The sequence below is a fragment of the Conger conger genome, chromosome 6 (genome assembly GCF_963514075.1).
Source record: "Conger conger chromosome 6, fConCon1.1, whole genome shotgun sequence".
Classification (NCBI taxonomy): domain Eukaryota; kingdom Metazoa; phylum Chordata; class Actinopteri; order Anguilliformes; family Congridae; genus Conger; species Conger conger.
The window spans coordinates 62445085-62464270 of NC_083765.1; positions in this window are offsets into that span (position 1 = coordinate 62445085).

Below are 19186 nucleotides of genomic sequence, written 5' to 3' on the forward strand. Positions count from 1 at the left end.
GCTTAATTTTACATTTTTCTGAAGGCTTGTACCAATTCCCTATTGTAACACTGCTTGTATTCTGAAGGGGCACAGCCCGCATCTCCTAACTCTCTCTCTGAGCAGCCCCGTGTTGACAGGCCAACACTAGCCTATAGCTCTCAGTGATGGTGACCCAGAACTGGCTGTTTCTCTTTCTTCCCTGATTAATGGCCTTGTTCACCGGATGCAGGTTTATCCTCGCAGTGTGACACATGCTGCACTTGACAAGCTTCTGCATTTTCTTCCTGTCAACTGGAGAAATGCGGAGAAATCAGTCATTCGCGAAGTGACCCGGGCATTTGTACTACAGTACAGGAAGGCCTAAATCTCTCTCTTTCTCGCATAAAACACTTTAATTTATGTCCGTCCGAGATTCCGTGTACTGTGTTTTTTACATGCATATATAAGGGCAGGGTGCAGAGCCTAGCGCATTCACTGCTCGGTGAGTGAAGAGAGATGCTCCATGGCCAGGTTTAAATACTTAAGTGGCGTGTAACGATCTTAGCGTACCGATATTCAGAGCTTAGTCAAAGTCTTTCAGCTGGTTTCCAGCATGAAAATGGCTATTATTGCTAAAATCATCGGAATTACTTTCATGTGGCTAGTAACACCTAATCCTCTTTGGTAAATATTACACTAATTTGAGGTTTCTGCAGTGAGGTTGGCATTGATGCACTGCCCAAAGGAGGATTTATTTTTAGGCTCAACTTACTTTCAGTCCGGCAGCAATCAAGCCATCACAGATATTGGCAGGAAAGTTTCCAGAGTCGTTTGTAGCTCTGATACACAACATCTGGTCGGCCCACTCCGTGCAGCTGTTCTGCACTCCAGTAAACAGTCCGCCGATACAATCTACTTTTTGAAGCTAGACTAAAGGACCAAAAGAAATGCACCCTCTCCGCCTGTGACTCACAGACTGTACAGTAATTACACTGAAGGCTGAAAGATGGCATTTTCTGAAGCCTTCAACTTTATCTGCCGTGATTCATTATGTTGTCATTATCACGGCAGACAAAGCATGGTTTAATGGGCTCTGGCTTTCTGCTGCATCGTGGGACATCTCTCATTGCACCACATTAAAATGTCATGCTTATGAGGACACCATCAATCTGAAGGTCACGTACCAATCAGATCGGATGCCATAAACAACGCTGAAAACCATGCCGCGTTGCTGGAGAACTAGGTATCTTCTGGGAGAATTCTGTATGTTCGAAGACATTAAACCTGATGCGCAAGGTCAGGAATTCTTTATAGAGCTGGCCTTAACTTACACCGAATCAAAGTTGACCTTAAAATTGTATATTTGCAATTTACAAATATTCTCAGTAGACCAGAACTACTGAGGGTAGCCTATAGATTAGTTGGCTAGTGGCTAAACCACTTGACTAGGACCCACAAGCTTGGTGGTTCAAATCCCAGTATAACCACAATAAGATCCATGCAGCTGTGGTCTCCTGATTAAGACCCTTAACCCCACATTACCCCTGGGGGGATTGGCCCCTACTCAACTGTAAGTTGTTTTGAATAAAAGCGTCAGCTAAATAACTAATGTAACTATTTTCATCTGATATGCCAAAGGACTTAATGTGGCCAAACAATACTGAAGAAAAACTCAACTTGAGCTGGCGTAAATTGCAGTCAGGATTTTTTTACACACAAACACAAATTGTCACGTAAATAAAGAAGAAACATCAAGAACAAAGAAAGGATTGTCAGTCCATTCAGGTGTTCGACAAAACTGAAGAGGCCTCTCAAAGGATAGTTCCTTTATTTTCACCACATGAACCAAATCCCCATTTCATGAGGGAGCTTTTGTTCACCTGTGACACCATCCCTGTAGGCCTACAAGAGCTTCTTCATTTGCTTTTATCAAGAGGGTTTGAAAAATCACACCTCATAGTAACCAAACTGGAGGTCTTTTGCCTATGCCTTCTCTTCTTTCTTTTTTTTGCAAGATGGCAGAAGATTTCAAGGGCTCCTCACTTAGTGAAGTGGGATGTGGGCGAGGCCTTCTGATTCTTGAGCTTGTGAAACAAGAAGATATTTACTTGCATCCAAGGTGGGATTTTAACCTGGACCACTCACTCCTCCAAAGAGTTCTTAGACAAACGTGTTAGCCAGTCTAAGAACTCCAAAAATTGCCCCTAGCCAAGTGCTCAACGTTATTTAGAATTTGAGGGTTATGTCTTCAGGGAGCGTTGTCGCGGTAACCTGCGATGAGCCTTTGCTTTCCTGCACTTCATTGTGCTTTTACTAGCAAACTACCCGAGCTAAACCTGCTGCACTAGCATCATCTCATTTTTGCTTTTTCTGACACGGATAAATGACAGATGGCAGAGCAAACAGCCAGTGTTCCTCTCCTTTCACTGGGGTGACCCAGCCTTCTTTTCGGACTTGAACAATACACAGGACAGGGCATTTACTGTTGAAACAGGCTGAAACGGAAGTTAGAGCAGCACTAGCTTCGGCGATATGACGCATACATGAGTGAACTTTCATGGAAATTTTTGAAGGGCTGGGACTTAATTTGACTGACATCAAATGAAGAAAGGGACATCAAATGAGGATGTGCCGCTGTGTGAAAAGGACATTGACTGGAGGGGAACAGAAAATTGACAGATATTTCATCGACTGACACGCCCACTGGTAGATTTAAATTCAAATCGTTTCCAAAAGTGGATGGAAAAAAACATCTGTGTGAAAATGCGCAAGTGTTACCATTTTATTAATTTTATGGAATATATACGTTAAGGCAAGTTCTTATGGTTATGAAGAATTGAGTGAATTTTTATTTCAGCTTGTCTTGTCTTAAGCGTGAGTGGTTAGGAAATAGACAGCCGAACAAGTCAGATAACTCACAGATGATGTACATTTCCACTGGAGGAAGCACTGGATTACACTCATCAATTCAACTTTTTAAGCACCTGAAAATGTACAATGTTTAATTATAATTTGATAACTATTAAAAGGTGGCTGAAGAGTGCATTGTGCTAATCACTGGGACAGAATACACAGATGTTTAGCTTATGACACAAATTAATTGAAGGGTCCTACTTCAATTTTAAAGAAAGTGAGTTAGTATTTAAATATTTCCCTTCAAACTAAACAGCAAAAAATTATGCTATTTATAAGATACTTTCTGAGGTCCTACCGAAGAAAAAGAGACATGTTCCTGAACATAAATATCCTGTGTGGACGACAAATGATAGTAAACTCATACAACCAGGCAGTGTATTATAACTGGTGTTAAAATATAAACAAACAAGGGTAATGGAAAAACAAATGAGTATATATTTAACAGCTTGTGTTCATTTTTTCCTCCAGCTCCAACCTCGGTCAGGCAGAATGAATGTGATGAAGTAATCAGGGCCTGGGCCATTAGCAAGGACAGGCTGCTTCCAGGGGCAGGCTGATGGAACAGCGACACCTCATCACTGGTTGAGCACTTAATGTTGCAAACCAAAATGGCTGCTTTTAAAGGTGGATTATGCTGTAGAGCGAGTATGGCTCTAACATTCCTTTTGTTATTCAGTCTTGTCAAGGTCATTCATTTTTGTACGCCATGTGAAATAACCACAATCTCCAAAAAAGTCACAACAATTTAATGCTGTGTTGCACGCTTACTCACACACAAACACACATACCAGGCCATATAAAAAACACACATACATTTTGTGTCTTGGTCAGTCAACTTGTCATAAGATTTTGCTCCTGCTGGATTAGTGGATTTTAGTGGAAGTAGAACATGGATGAATTATACGCATGACTTTATCGCACAGACACGATTACATGCTGCATGTCAGACCGGAGAGATAGTGTCTTTAAAAGGAATTAAAGGTTGGTTTGATGGACAGAGGACAGGGCTAATTGATTACAGCTGAAGTTAAGGAAGCATATGCATAGCTCATACTGTGGACGTGCCCCTTTAAGATGGCATTAATAGTCAACAAAAATGAGAAAACATTTGTTTCATTACTTTCTGTGACAAAATATTTGAAGCCAGGTCCTGCAAGCCAGGTTTAATTAGCGAGCAAAAGGTTCTGCTCTGTATTCTATAACTGTGTCTCTAAGTGATGTATACAGGAGTTACAGGAAATTCTGTTTGAAAGGTCATTAAATCCTGTTCGAAAATCCTAATATCAAAATATCAGAGCATTTTTTTTTTCTGAATCACAATTTGGTCACCAAAAAATTTTGAATGTCAAAATGCGCTTCCTGCTCCATACATCACTCTCCCTGTTTGTAGCTGCAGGAACTTTTTTTCTTTACTGGCGAGGCTGCATATCAGCTCTCACCAAAGGAGTGCTGAAGAGGGACCGGAACGAGCTCGCTGCGCAGGTGTGTGTGTGTGACAGACACGCCACGTGTGTGTGCCGGCTCCTGGAGAGACGGAGGTGCGGGCAGGGCGGGGCTGAGAGGGGAATCCCAGCCAGACCGTTTACACGGGGAACGCACCTTGTTATTGTACCAGCCAGCTGCACCTTTCTTTCCATCTCTGGAAACTGAAAACGGCCTTCTGGGAGATTCAAATTAGTCACCGAAGCTTGGCAATTGTGTCATGCCCAGCTAAGCATCCTCAGGTCTCCTGCGGTAACAGAGCACCCTCTCTGAAAGATAGAGAAAGGCAGACAAATAAGCAGAAAATCGATTGTGAAAATTATTCTACATACTCATGCAAATCAAATGAAGTTTAGACCATCGTCCTAGAAGCCGTTGTTTCGCATTCCAGGTGTGTGCCAAAAATGAAGTTCAGATCACAGTAAACAACGGGAGTGCACAGAGGATGCCACACAGAGTGATATGAAATAATCACAACGCAGAGGCACCATTTTAGTCTAGACACTTTCTTACTCAGTGTCATCCTTTTGTGTTGAATATAATCACCTCTGGTTTTCTGATGGGGGGAGCATGAGCTAACGACTGTGGCCAGCCCACAGCATGGTCTCTGCACTGGAACAGAAATGGTAATTCATAAGTAAACAAAATAAAAGATACAGGACTTGTTCAGTTTTGCTTGGTAGACAGACACACTAGTGTGTGTGTTGTGCAGTGTGTAGTATGTGTTTGTGGTGTGTGTGCTGTTTGTAGTTTGTGTGTGGTGTGTGTGTGCAGTTTAGGGGTTTGTGTATGCGTTTGTTGTGTGTGTGTGTGCAGTGTGTAGTGTGTGTTTCTGGTGTGTATGTGTGTTTGCGGTGTGTGTGTGCAGTTTAGGGGTTTGTGTTTGTGGTGTGTGTGTGTGTGTGCGTGTGTGCGTGTGTGTGTGTGGAGTTTGCACCTGCAGGAAGCACGGGTGATAAAGTGTAGGGTTGACGTGTGGTACACGCTGTGGGACACCCCTGGGAGAGAGGTGCGGCTGTGATTCACCATGCCGGAGGGAGGGAGGGAGACGGGGAAAGAGAGAGAGGAAGAGGGAGGGGGAGAGGGAGAGGGAGAGAGTGAAAGAGGGAGAGGGAGGGGGAGAGAGGGAAAGGGAGACCCACATAAACATGAAAATAAATAAACTAAAATATTTGCCCTTCCCCCTCCAGACAGAAATAAACTAAAACAACAAAGCCAAATCAAAGCAACCAAAACCAAAGCAAATCCCTCTCAGCTTTTGCTTTTTTTCAGCTCTGTTAGTTTCACTTTATCTCCTTCAGCGTGTATTTCCAGTCTCAGCCCCATACCACAAAGAGGACAGAGCACACCTGTATGCACCTGAACACAACCCAGGTGTGTGTGCGCTCTCAGTCTCAGCCCCATACCACAGAGAGGACAGAGCACACCTGTATGCACCTGAACACAACCCAGGTGTGTGTGCGCTCTCAGTCTCAGCCCCATACCACAAAGAGGACAGAGCACACCTGTATGCACCTGAAGACAACCCAGGTGTGTGTGTGCTCTCTCTCCACCAGTAGCCAAGGCAGAGAATTCTCTGCCTCTCCATTGGATTAAAATCTGTACATACTTATGACATGTGGTGTAGTGTGTGTGTTTGTGTGTGTACATAGGCATATGAAATGTGGTGCATGTTATGTGTTTGTGTGCGCGTGTGTGAGTATGTGAGTGTGTGTGTGTGTGTGTGTGCGTGTGTGAGGATGTGTGAGAGTGTGTGATGTGTGTGAGGATGTGTGAGTGTGTGTGTGTGTGTGTGTGTGTGTGTGTGGAAGAGAGTATTTGTGAGTGTGTGTCTGTTTTTCACTAGGTGGTGGGGGTCTAGAGACCAGCATGTTGAGACACTGTTGATTAAAAGCCAGCCTGAGGAGTGCTTTTATTGAGCAATCTGCTGGGGTGAGAGTGGATTCATGGGCCATTGTGTGGAGCAGTCTACTTCTGCTAAACAGCCATCACTGGGCAAGGACGAATTAGAGCCATTGTCTTCTTCAGCCCACAAGAGATTGTACACGGAGACGGAATACACCCTTATAATTACAGTTCATTCTGCTGACCATTTATTATCTGATTGCTTGTGATGCAAGTCACTGTAAACAATGAACACAATAACAAGCACAGACAACTACTGCAGCACTGTGGTTTTCACAAAACTGTATAAGAGAAAATAGGCACAAGGCTTATTGGTCACACTTCACAATAAGGGTACATGAATTTGCATTAATGAATGCAATTGTTAACATAAATTATTGTGTACATTAACATTCATTAAACATGTTTTTTTTTCATTAATGTATTTGTTAACAAACGTACAATTAGTCAACCATTAGCAAATATATGAACTGATTTTTTTTTAAATTCTGATTATGAATTTGCATTAACTAATGTAGATGCTAAGTTTATTCCAGTTTATACAAAAAGAAGATATTTGCAAGATCTGCAAGCATTTAAAGAAGTGAAGATAAAATGGCTGAGTGTTTTTCTTATGCATTTTCTTCCAGTTAAAGAATCACTTGTGAACCTTATTATAAAGGTGCTTTCACATTAACTTGCTAATGTCATTTGCCATCGCATTACCTCCACAAACGTAATGGCAATACCCCAGTGATACTGAAAAATAAACCATGTTTTTATCAAATATAACATGTATTACTAATTTTAATGTACAATCATTTAAGACAAATGAGACCTAATTTATAACAATTCAGGTCAGTTGAGTTTGTTTTGTGCTTAGTGTTCCTGAAGCACTTATTACAATTTATTCCTTATTCACTTCAAAATGATCAGTAAAGAGCTTGCTAACAACAATTGCTAAGCACAAACATTGCAGTTTTAGTGTTACCTAAATCTTAAAAAAATAATTAATAATTAACTTACAGGGGAATCATCTTTCTCATTTGGCACCTGGCATCATGAGTTCACAGACAAAAGGTCACCCCAGCTTGAACCCGGTTTCTTTGCCCCCTCCACCCATGGCTGAGTAGAAGCAAAGCAGCACATTCAAGGTGAAGCCTCTTCTGACCCCTGCAAAAGGCTTTCACGCCCCCGGTATACGTGCGAAATGGACGCCAACACATTTTGTTTGTGCAGCATGATGGCAGGTTACTGACATCTTTCAGCTTTAAACGAAACAATAACACTGCAAAAAATGAAAAGTGTTTTTATTCTTCTAATAAGACTTAAGATCAAACATTTTTCTCTGAAGTGCAACATATTAGTATTAGTAACTGTTTGGCAAATCTTGAAATTAGTCAAACTTTCTCACCTCATCAACAGTTTTAATTAGCTTCATCGTTAGGTTCGTCTTATTTAGCAAAAAAGTCATAGAAATAAGATTTTAAGTCTAAACATAAGACTAAGATACTTGTTAAGACTGACTTGTCTTTGGTTTTTTGCAGTGTATTAAAATGGCAGTGAAATTGGTGCTGGGCTGCATGGCTTTTCCAAACCAAGGCAGAAGTAGAAAATGAATACTGTTAAGAGTCAAACGCAAGTTGTACGCAAAGTGCACAAAGGCTGCCTAATCTCGTGGAGGGAGAGGGGGGAGAGAGCAGCTCTTTGATCCTGGCAGGACAGCGGCAGACAGAATCCCAGCGAGCCGGAAAGACCCAGCAGGGGGTTATTACCATGCCGACGAGGGTGCCGCCATTCAAGCGTGAGGGTTAAATAACGGGGCATAACCACAGATCGGGCGCAGAGCCACGGTTCACACAGAGACGGGTTTTAGAGGCCCGCAGGGAAAATGCATCCTCAACAAATGTATGTCCACAAAAAGTCAATGATGAAAAAAGGACAGGCGGTTGGTACATCTTCTGTTTTTTTACAAAACACTGCACCAGCCTAAGATGGTGCACGCAGAATAATGACGCAATGCGTGTAATTAGGGGTTCTTTGGCTTTGGAGTGGAAGTTTTGAAATTTGATCACAAATCTGTAGAAATGTTACAAATCAGCCAATGTATGAGGCTACAGCGTGGGTTTTTCTTAACATACTACCTTTTATTCATTAGTCGGAAAGGGTTTCTTTCAACCCAAACAGAATATCCTCGGTTGTCATTTTTCTAAATACGGTACACAATGTGTTAGTCTTTAGTCAGACATGGGCTAACCCACCTGGATTCTCCTTTATGTGTGTGTACAGCAAGCATTGGTGAGAGTTACTGAACAGAGGGGTCCCCTGGAAAGCAGAGCTTCCTCTGTTTACTGGCATTGATCCGGACCTCCCTGCAGCGCCTCTTCATTGACCAGGGCCGATGTCCGCTTTGTTGTTGTTGTTTCAGTTGATTAGCCATGAGTGAGCGGGGAGGCTAAAGGACGTTTGGTAACACATAAATTCAAGTTTGATTGGGCAGGAGCGAGAGGCTGTGTGGATGTATTCCCCTTTCTTCTCCACTTGCTTTTTTCACCCGCTTCATGATTTCTCTTTTGTATGCGTCATGCATTTAAAAAAATAAACCCAAAGAAACCTCTTCAGACTCCAACTTCCGTTTCAGAATGTCCCATAAGTCAAAGAGGTAAACCATTTCCGAGATACTCAAACCACTGCCACAACAATCATCACACGGTCAAAGTCAATTCAATCACATTTTTTCCCATTCTGATGGACATTATTGACCCATATCTACATGATTGTATGCATTGCACTGCTGCCACATGATTGGCTGATTAGATAATTGCATGAATGAGTAAAGTAAAGTAAAAATGTTCCTAATAAAGTTCCTAATACATTCTGGTAATGCCTTTGACCACTGTCAATTAAAGACTACAAAACTGTACTTACATTCGTCATGTATAACTCACTCAAAGTATTATAAGTATTTGTGCCCATAAACAGGAAAAGCATATTGACAATATGGCAAGCATATTTCTTAACACAATTCAAATTAAGCTGGACTTTTTCCGCAGTCACGCAGGAAATGCACGTTGTCATCCAGAGCTTGTGGCAGCGTCTCATTTTGTCCCAAGGACAAGCTCGACACTTCTTATGAAATGAACACTCTGTTCTAACTCGTCCCACCTGAAGCCAATGGCGTACATATCCATTTTCCCCCCATTCACATGCGACTAAAAGCACAGGCACAAAAGACACTTTCTCTGCCACTAAATCCACGCAATGTGAAAACAATGCATGTCATTATTTGCCTGTAACAAAAACATCCATTGTGCCAAACACACAAAAGACATAATGTGTTATGCACATCCACGGGTTAATGGTGTTAGAAATAGCTTCACTTGTTAAAGTTCTGACAAAGGAAAAAAACAAGGACAATCCGGGTCAGCTTCAAAGTATCCAGTTACAAAAAATATTTTATAACTTTGGCAAGTTGTTCTTGACGACCTAACAACCCTGGTTCTGAAGCACCCCTTGTATTCAGTTTTTTCTTCCAAACCTAATCCAAATTACTGAGATATACAGACCTGTTAACTGTTTAAAATTAGACATTTAATGTCTAGTGATGGATCATTTACCCCCTGCATGTCTCACTATATCATATAGATATTAATTTTAAGAATGATGAATATTCCCTTTTCATTTAAAGATTTTTAATCAGTCGGTCAGCTCATTCTTCAATTAACTGCAATGTGCTTTGAAAAATGATTCCTTTTGAAAGTAGTGGCATCTTTAATTGATTGATTAACTGATGGACCTTTGGTTGAACTCAGGGAAATTTCTAAATGTAGAAAGTATGGACACTGGGTTCAAAGACAAAGCAAATGGGAATGGCTCAACCTGAATTGTATTAAATTGCTTTTCACAACAAAATTACAGAACTTAAATGGAATAAAATAAAAAAATGTGTGTGTTATTCTGCATTTCCAAAGAAGTAATATAAACACTGATGCAACACTGATGCCTTGTGTAGTATGTAGGTAGTCCTAATGTCCTAATGCAATTACCACAGCATTGGGCACTGTGGGACCCCCTACACAAACTCCGAAATGGATATCGAAATGAGTGACTAATTGTAGATTCAATATTGCACTGGTTAGTCGCCTTGGCATTTTTGAAAGTAGTGGGAGCAGTCTGGCAGAAGCATCGTCTCTATATTCGCATGTCACTGCCAACTGGCAAAGTGCGATGGAGTGCTAGCAGCAAAAGCAAGGAGGTGAAAAACTCCAAGAACACATGAAATGAAAGTAGCAGTCCAAGACCAAAGATAATTTTTGAGATCACTTTGCTGTAGTTATCTCAGCTCACAGCAGGGTACTGGATAATCGTTAGCCAGAGGGAGCGAAGACAGAGAAAGGCTGAAGGAAAAACAGCACCGAATGGTTTAATGGAGATTTAAGCAGCTCCACTGCTATTTTAGGTAGAGGTTTATAGCCCATGAACATAAAACATTCTTAACTATTCCCTCGTGTAAAGCTTGCAACACAATCTCTCAAACTACTTAACCCCTTCCAAAACATCCAGCCCCCTTCCCTCGCCTACTGTATTCATGGGTATTACATTTCCCCAGAACATACTCTCACAAGAGTAATGTTCACAATTGTATTTCTGAAACCACTATGATGATAAGATATTTTATTTCAACCACTGGTTCAGTTTATAGAAGAAGAAAAACATGTTAAAAAGTCTACAGGGGCTACTTCATTTCTACATTTCATTACATTGCAGTTAAGATGCGTTAGACTTGTCTGATCATAAAATGGAGGTGACGGGCACAAACTGGGACCTCAAGCTGGCATCCTAAAAAAGGAATACCCCTACTAACAGATGGGCCTCCACATTGCGTCCAGGTTTGATACGAGCACTGCCGATACAGGGAGGGGTGGTGGGGGCGCAGATAAAAGCTTTTTTAGCTTATGCAGCTTTGCAAAAGAGATACATATATACGGCACAATAACACAAAAAGGGGAAAATTATTTACCATGGAAACGGGAACGCAAGGAGGGCTTGCACCGGGCCGGCCTGCCAACACAAACAGCTCGGCTGATTCCGAGCTCCAGCGGGGCCAAGATGTCCCCTCACCACAAGCCCCTGCAGCTCCTCCGCGCACGGCAAAGGTCACCTTCCATTCCACCCCAGCTCCATTGAGAAAGCAAAAGGTTCGCCCTAGTCATTTTTTAAAAAAGGAACAAAAAAAAATCTATAGGTAAATAAATGGATTATATGCTTCAAATAAATGAAGAGTTTTAATGACAGGGAAAGGAGCCTGGAAATGTATGAAATTGACACCTGCAGCAGAGTTTCTTTGAGGGGAGGATTCTCATTTTCATTGCATATTATGCAGGAAAGCGAAAGCTCAAGAGGCGATATATCTGGCCTACAAACACTCCAATCAGTAGTTTCAATTGCATAGGACAGCAGAAATTCCTTCCGGATTGAAACCTGCTCGCCCATAACAGCTTGGACAGCAGGCACTGAACTAATGTGACATATGGCAAACCTCGGGCTTCGAGCAGCAGACTACCCACGAGCATTGTCACTTTGTCTGCAAACTGCAATTAAGAAAACGTGCAATTAATTACCAGCCACAAGCAACAAGAGTAAAATTGATTGGATGCTGCGCTGAACAAACCCTGACTTCATACAGTATCGATATTCACCAATGGAAGCATCTCCAGTTTGGGAATTTTCAGCAAAACAGCAGTAACATTAAAAAAAAAGTCATTTGAACATCGATTTCGCTTTAAAAGCATGCACTCTGAGGCTAAACAAAGCCGGGGGACTCTTATTAAATGAATGAATTCTGTTGGAAAATGAGAAGCAACTGAACAGAAAGCTGCTAATGGATTCATACAGTGGAAGACGGATGTTTTAAAATAGCAGAGATGATCTCCCTGCTTTCGCAGCGCTAAAACTGCTGAGAGCTGACTGAAATAGGTCCTGTTCCAAAGGCAGGTGTATGGTTCCTTAGACATTTTTCAGGAGCAAAGGTGAGTCCTGTTCCTGACAGACGTATTTCTCGGTTTGGCGTGGAGCGCAGTATGTGCACTCAGGCCCAAGCCACTGCAGAGAGAAAGCCGAGGGCACAGAGAGGGGCAAATTGTAGGTTTTTACAATGAGGTGTGAGTGCAACACTGCGAGAGCCGTCGCCGATCAAAACATCACTCTCAGAATGACAGGTTTCTGTGAAAAACGCATTCAAAATGGAAAATTCAGTCCTGCTCCCCATTTCCAACCTATTTTCAGCTTTCAGCCCTGCAGGTTCCACTTAGGGCAGCCAGTTCCGAACCCAATAGATGGAGGACAGCCATTTTACAGTGACACAAATACTCTCCCAATGCTCAGCGGAAGGAGGGACTGGTGAACAAACATGCACACCAGGGAGACACAGTATAAAATGCTTTCAAAGCCCTGCATTCCTCAATGTCGTTTCAAGGCCTGGACATCTAACATAGACAATTTTGTGTTAAAAAAGTCAAGGTATACTCAATGACTTTGCCACACAAAAGCGCCTTTCTTTTCGATCCTTGCAGTGCAGACTGACAGATATTGTCCTTCCTATGTGGGATGGCGTTTGATATGCTGATGGGCCCCTGGTCTCAAACCGAAAGAAAAGCCCCAACACCTCCTCCCACACATCTGAGGTGCTGTGTTGACAGATTTGAACACCAGCCGGAATTGAAAATGCAGGATTGCACAGAGAGCGACAGGGATCAAACATGAAAAGAGTCTAGTTTGTGCTTTTTTGCGCTGTTTTTTATGGTTGAAGAAACAAAGGAAATCAGGAGAGGTACTTCTAAACATAACTCACAGCTACCAGTAAGCATCGTAAGTCCTCACTTTATAGCCAGCCAATACTGCGTTTAACCAGGTGGTGACAATACTACACCATGTACCAACAGCATGACATCCCAAAACTAGCGGTCTGCTGACAGAGGGATGATGGGTAGAGGTTTGGATGCGACAGCCCCAGAGCATCTGAATTTGACTTCAAGCGGAGTCACAGAGACTGGAGTGGCCAGGCAATGGAGATCTTCATCAATCAGTAACCACAATAAGATCCGTGCAGCAGTTGGGCCCTTATCCCCACATTGCTCCAGGGGGGTATTGTCGCTTGCTGAGTCTAATCGACTGCAAGTCACTTATTATTAATTTTATTATAATAATAATATATTATTTATTCATTTTTATCATTACAGAGCACATTTCATACAAATTTGCAACGCAATGTGCTGAACACAAAAATAAAAACAAGGAACACACAAATCAGGTGATTTAGAAAAGGTTCTTATTGATGGGCATCAAGAAATCAATGAGAGACTAAAAACATCTCTATGATGGGGCTGTGGCACTCATATTTCACACTGCACATGGCCTCCTGGGGGAGGACACAGAGTCTACAGGCCTGCACTGGAAACCTTGGCACACAACCTAGCCTGTGCTGTAATGTCAGCCCTTACATGCCTTTTAACAGGGTGAACCTGCAGGACCTGACCCAGGTCCACAGCCCGCCTCACGATCTGAGTTTCACTCAGGTTTGTCATGGCTTGACTTTAAAAGGGTAGACACAGGTTACACGTTCATGAATAAGGGAAGAGTGGATTTGTTCTTTAATGAACAAATTTCTCAAATGTACCTGAAAGGTAGAAAACTATATTTTTGGGTAGAAAAGATCAGTTGAAATTTTACTTCCCTCTCCTGGGTCTTTCAGCACACTTATCCCTGGTTACGAGTATGCACTTTGCACTTTGTTGTACATCGCTCTGGATAGAGTATCTGCAAAATGCCATGAATGTACTGTAATGTAAAAATAAGTGTCTTTTACAAATAAAAAAGGTACAAATTAATTATTAATCCAATGGCAATTTGATGTGCCCATAGGGTATCATCCCAGCTTTTGTACCTTTCTTGGCAGTTTTCATACCTTGTGTACTAAAATCAATTCATTTTAACCATTTGTCAGTTTTTATTGAATAAAGTAACTGTACATTAGTCTAATTATTCAGAGGAAGCAATGAAGCTGATGAGTGCAGAAATGGGCAGGAAACTTTTGACTGAAGCAGCAGTTTCCCCACCAACAACAGCTGAATAATGCTCTTGCAGTAAATCTGGAGTTCAGAGAAGGCATTGAATTGATTCCCTTAGACAGAGCACTACTCATAGAAAGGTTTACTGTTCTAGTGAGTTTTCTAAAAGCTTAAAAAATGTAATCTGGTAAGTGGTAAAAACAGTACAGTAAAAGTACAGTACAACTGAAATTATATGTGTCTCCATTAAATCATTCCTTTGCAAAATTGTACATTGAGGCATTATTCAGAAATATGGATGGATTTAAATCACTAAACAACAGTAAGGCTTACTGTGGTTTACGTTCAAAATGTATTCAAAAAGAACAATGAGTTAGATTAGCATTCATTACTAGTTAATGGTAATTGTGAATCATGATAAGGATTACAACAAAGGAAGGATTTTAGAATCAAAGACCATTCAGGCTGAACTGCCAGATGAGCAAGTATTTTAAACTCTAAGCCTGTGGGGCTGTGATGGAAACATTAGGGCGTCCCTTCTTACGAAGTTAATACTAATTACTATTAATTATGCAAAGCACAATGGCACACGGCTGCCATAAGATATGGGGAACAACAATCACAGGACACTAAAATAAAATACAGATCCTTTTCTTTCCACTGAGCCATTGTTTCTTATTGATAAAGCTGCATTTAATTATATTTCCAACCTACAGAAACTATTAAATGTATTCAGATGCAAACTCTGTCCCATCAGGAGATCACTATCTTGGTTAAACTGAAAAGTAGCCTGTAGCCTTGATACAGGTTTTCCTACATTTCAATGAAAGGGAAATGACAACACAAATTGCATTAAGAATAAGCTTTTGGTGAAATGATCTGCTGTGTGTTGCTCCAGGATAGTGCATGAAAGAGTAGCACATCTTGTGATCAATGATCAACTGACTAAAAATATAGGCTACAGCAGATCTGTTTTGTAAGTGAAGAAAAATGTGAGTTGAATATGTGATTAATAATGCCAGGCTAGAGCAAATAATTGTATCCTGCAGAAAATTTAACTGATGAATTAGGTATAGATGTTCCACTTCTAAACCCATATAATATCCACCAATACAAAACAAGCACATGTAGTGTTATTGACGTGAAACACCGCGAGAGTTAATAGCTTCCCCGAGTGTCGAATCACCCTGATAAACGTGAGTGAGTGAGTGAGTGAGCGAGTGAGTGAACAAGTGAAAGAGTGAAAAATGTAAATAGTTAATAAACTAGATTGAGTCTGTACATTTCCATGGTCAAAATGTATGGAACCACAGGGATATGTGCCTATGGACATCACATTTTTCATAGATTAGTCACATGATGACTAAGCAGCACACAATATTCATGTTTTCATTGCATGCAGCCTATTGTTTGTAAAAACTGATGAGAAATGTGGTTGTGAAAGCATGGAGAAGGGAGGGATCACGTGACACTTTAGCCCACTAATTATTGGTCAGGCTTTCCAGGGTGAGGGGGAGGGCGGGGGAGATGTCTGGCTACCCTCTCACACCACCGAAGACTCCACTACAGTGCCTCAATGAGTAGCAGAGGGAGACTATAATGCCAAACAAGGAACAGCGTTGAAAGACTGTACACCCCAGCCCCCCCCCCAACTGGGAGGCAATTACCACCTCTCTAATTTCGAGATTCTCCTGGAAAACATTCATCATTATTGCCCTGTCCTCTGGCCCTCACAGAACAGATAAGACTGCAGCACATCAGCACACCAGCACATCACTAACAGCCCTTCATAACTGCACCACTAATTACTATCCTACCTTAGGTTTTTGACAAATGCCGAAGTCAGTATTTCTGTACAGTTTTGGATAATGGTGATGATTATCATTTTGCTACCTTTCATATTATTGTTTCTTCAAAAATATCACTGTATTGTGTACAATGGCAAGAGGTAGGGCAAGCTACTCATCACTGTCAAGTATGATGCATATACAGTACATGAAAATATACCATATCTCCACATAGTGGAGTAAAGTAAAACAGCTGAATGCAAGGGGGAGCAATTTATGCTTTTGAAAATGGAGTTCAAAATATCAATGCACTTATTAAATACCATTATTTTGACAAAATGATGTAAAAATGTAGGGCAAAAATCTTTGTCTAATTTGCCTGTGTAACCAGGAAATGAAATTACTTTGCATTGTCTACATTACCCAATTTGTTTCTTGTTTTTTTATTTTCTGAACTACATCATCGTCAGAATGCAAAAGGATTTGCTGTTACAGTTTAGACTGCACATTACATACTAAAGCAAAGAACAGGCTTCATTCTGGCAAGTAACGAAAAGAGGTAACTGAAAGTCGTCCAATTCTCAACCCTCCTGCTTTGGCCCCTTGTTCCAAAACACTCTTACTCTTTTCTGGCTAATCCATTTGCTATCTGAAGATTTACATTTCATGGCAAGGCCATTCCAGTTAGCATTGTGAACAATTTATCTTTTTTTGCTTTTCCAGCTAAGCAATTTGTTCATTTTAGATCATACCTGCTGGACTGTAAAAACAAATAACTTTGAGGCATACCACACAAAACCCATTAAATTCTAATTTCAAAAAGCAATGTTACAGCACACATGAAAAATAGAAGAGAAGTTAATATTTCCCTATTGTGAAATGACAGCAATTTTACCATTTCCTTTTTACACCGTCAAATGCCAATAATTAATTAATCCGCACAGACATGCCGACATCAATTCTTGTGTTTACGGTAATTAATTTTAATAGGCTACATTATTTATCAGCTGCGTGTGCAATATACTGCAGTTTAACCAATATGGCATGAAGTGCTACAATTTCAGCATTAACTGGGGGCGTAGAACTACATGATGAAAACACGTCCCCTCACTGCTCCTATCAACACGCCACTGTGGGACTGAGTTGTACATTCACACAGATGGCCATACGTCAGTGTGCTCAATGCATGCAAAATAGTGTGCCTTTGTATCGTACAAATAACAGTCAGTTTCAGAAGGCCATATGTTCTGATTTCTAGCAACACAAGTGAACAAACTGACTAGTGCTTGTAGTTTTTTTGGTCACACAAATACATTTATTAAGTGTGAAATTAACTTTTAACATTAGTTCATCTATTAGTCAACTACTAACAAATGTATTAGTTACATTAATATTAGTTAGACATTAACAAACTGTTTTTTCATTCCAATATGAATTGACATTAATGTAGTGGTTACCATGAATTAATGATTTGCAAATATAATAACAACAGATGAACTTCTCAGTAGCTAGTTGGTTAATTAACAACTACATGACATTACATTGCAGGCATTTGGCAGACGCTCTTATCCAGAGCGACGTACAGTTGATTAGACTCCTCCTCCCCTGGAGCAATGCAGGGTTAAGGGCCTTGCTCAAGGGCCCAACGGCTGTGCAGATCTCATTGTGGCTACACCGGGATTACATGAGTTAATGCCAATGCATGTAACCTTATTGTAAAGTGTTAACGTTAATTAAGTGTAAACATTTTTAAGACATGAACATGACAGAGAGGGAAATGATACGGAACAAAAACAATTCTTCCTGCACACTGTAGGCATTATGTCAGGGATATTTTATAATGCAGTGGCAGAGAAAACAGACATTTACTGCCCCCTGCTGGTGTGGCTTACTGCCGTACAGTCAAGAGCCCTGACTGAAATTGAATTGATCAGTGAATATGTGGATTATGTGCATTCTAGAAACACGTATGTATTGTATATTCCTTGACTTTCATTGGCACAACTCTGGTACTCATGCTGTCCTACACCAATAACAGACGGAATTAACACGAGACACTGAAAGCTCTCTTTTACCTGCACCAAGGAAATGATTGAACACACCTGACTAATCTGAAACACCTGTGAAGCCATTTGTCCCAAAATTACAAAGCTAAAATTCTAGTACAGAGCCAAATCAAGAAAAAATGTTGCAAAAAGGGAGATCCCCAACATGTTTCAGGCCGGTTACCTATACTAGAACTACAAGGTGCTCAACAGCCAGGACAATATAGTAATAAGGACACCTTACCTGGACAACTTCATGGGGACTAGCCCAATATAAGGAACGCTGGTTTCCATGGATATGACGTCTTCCTCAGATTCAAGAGTTCTCTTGGGCTAGTCCCCCTGAAGTTGTCCAAGTAAGAAAAAATATGTCTTTGTCCCAAAGATTATGGAGCTGACTGCCAGGCTGGCAGGGAGATGAGTGCAGAGGGAAGAGTATCCGTAGTCAATACTTGGATTAAGAATACTTGAGGCAAGAATAACAGAGGCAATTAGTTATCAATGAATGATGCATACTGAGCAACCATGGTGTCTGCAGCCTAGTCAGTCCACTTCTTGGGTAGTTATTATATATTATATCAACAGATTCTTAGGCAACTGATTTTCTGTGAATCCAATCTGTTCTGTAGTTGTTCGAATGACCTTTGGCGTGCACTGTTTGTATGTTGCTTTGGATAAATCTGTGCCTGCTAAACAAAATGAAATGTAAAGTAATGTTCAACAAATTCTTTATAATTAATTGTGACAGTACTACTTAAATGTATATTATACATTTATATAGTGCCTTTCTAGACACCCAAAGCGCTTATAGTGATGAGGGGGAAGCTCCCCTCAACCACCACCGATGTGTAGCACCCACCTGGGTGATGCATGGCTGCCATTTTGCGCCAGAACACTCACTACACACCAGCTGAGGTGGAAAGGGAGAAAACAATGTTTTTGCTGGGTGGCACGGATGGTGCAGTAGGTAGCACTGCCGCCTCACAGCAAGGAGGTCCTGGGTTTGAATCCCTCTCTGTGTGGATGTTTGCATGTTCTCCCTGTG